Here is a 2,328-nt window from a genome sequence, read left to right as displayed (position 1 = left end):
TGGAACCAACATAGGAGGATTGGACAAATAATTTTTGATCTTGTAAAATGCTTGTGATATTCATTTCTCTATTTCATCGCAATATCATTCTTTAACAACTTGAAAATAGGCTCACAAATGACAATATATTGGCTATGAAATGACTAATGTAGTTAAGTCATCCCAAAAAACTCATTGTCTCCTTCTTACTCTTCGGTGAAGGAAGATCACAAATGACTTTGATTTTTGATGGATCGAATTTCATACCTCGATGATTGACAATGAAACCTAGAAAATTTCCAGCGGGAAAACCAAAGATACATTTTGTAGGATTAAGCTTAAGATTATACTTGTGTAGTCTACCAAAGAACGTTCATAAATCATCCAGATGATTAAACTCTTCTTTGACTTGATGATGACGTCAACAACATAAACTTTAATTCCCTTATGGATCATGTCATGAAACAAAGTAGTCATTACCCTCATGTATGTATCCTCAACGTTCTTTAACCCAAAATGCACTACCTTGTAGTTGTAGACACCCTATGTGTGATGAAGGCAATTTTTTTCAGCATCGTCCTTGTGTATCTCAATTTGATGATAATCAGCGAAGCAATCCACGAATGATTGGGTTTCATACTTAGCAGAGTTGTCAATCAGTATGTAAACTCTGACATTTCCATTTATCTTAGGCACTTGAAAGACATTTGCAAGCCAGGTTGGGTACTCTGTCACTTCAAGGTATCCAACATATAATTGATTTGATATTTATTTTTTGATTTTCAAACTCAATTCAGGCTTGTATTTTTTAAGTTTCTGCTTCACAGAAGGACAAGTTACATCAGTGGCCAATCGATGAGCTACAATTGAAGTGCTTAGCCTATCATGTTTGCATTGGACTAGGAAAAAATATCCTCATTCTCCATGAGACACTCGGTATACTCTTTCTTGTCATCTTCCTCCATATGGATGCTTACTCGAGTCTCTTGTGTTGCCATTAAATTTCCCAGATTTACCACCTTTGTTTCCACTAAGTTTGGATTGGGTTTACCCTCAAATTCATCAACTTATCTGATTGATTCTCCGGGGATTTCACTTTGTTGGATCTCTTCTAAGTCATTAGTGTTAAGTTGTGAAATCTAATTATATGTCATAGTCTTAAATTCAACATTTTTTATAACAGATTTTGCCGGAGGAGAGAATAACACACAAATAAATATGAGATACTAAATAGATGGAAAAAGAAAATTTCCAATTAAAAACTCAAAAGTTGCATAATAGTGCATTTAAAACAATAACGAAGAACTAAAATTTAAATTGTTTAGTGCAAAGTTCTTAAAACTTGATAGAAAAACTTCTTCCAATGATACCCAGATGCCCGACGAGGTCTGGATAGAGTTGAGGTCCAGTTGTTGATAATGATCTTTGCTTTATTACTTTTGCTAGGGTCTCTTTCTCCTCCTCTTCAAAGAACAAACTACAGAGACAAGGGTAAAATGGTTGGCAACAATGGCACCAATAAAAGGGAAGAAAACTTCTAAGGGAGGGCAACTTCCAAGTGATCTTGCCCTAAGACTTGAACATAAGATTTTAGAGTTGGAAGAATAAGTAGCTCACATGCGCGACTTGGTCAAGCTATTAATTCCTCTCGAAACCTGGTTTGGTGAAAATATAGACAATCCTTCTCACACTAACCAAACAACAATGCCAAACAATCGCACAACCAATATATTCCGACCTGAACCCACTCATCCAAACATCTTGCCACCACCTCACTCTTAAAATACCCAAATCCCATTTTACACTACCATAAAAAAACTAACCCAACCATTCCAAATGTGAACCCTTCTTATACTCTTGGAAATAACAACCACAATCCCATATATGTGAAAACCGCTCCGGTGACCTATAACTACCATGAATCAGAGTCCTCTCAAAATGACATTCTGATTAAAAAACCTGATTGAGAGATTAGATAACTTTACCAACAAGGTGAAACATCTTGAAGGAATCAAGAGGCTGGGAGGACTGAGCTACAAGGATTTGTGCATGCACCCCAACATAGAACTACCCGAAGAATACAAGTTTCAAAAGGTTGAGATTTTCAATGGCATTGGAGATCTCAAATTCCACCTTCAAATGTAATGTCACAAACTTGTAGGGGTGGGAAATGTACTGTGCTAAGTACATGGGGTTTCCCTATCAGCGGTCGTCATTCTATCGCGCGCTATTTTTTTCTTCAGAAAAACGGGTTTTGGTGCACGACTTAACAACTCTTTTGGGGTTTGGGTGGATTGAAAAGTCGACACCTAAAAAATTAAGGTGTTAGGGCACCTATCTAACCTAACT

This window comes from Solanum lycopersicum, chromosome 12, assembly GCF_036512215.1.
Source record: "Solanum lycopersicum chromosome 12, SLM_r2.1".
Classification (NCBI taxonomy): domain Eukaryota; kingdom Viridiplantae; phylum Streptophyta; class Magnoliopsida; order Solanales; family Solanaceae; genus Solanum; species Solanum lycopersicum.
This window is presented reverse-complemented; position numbering follows the sequence as displayed.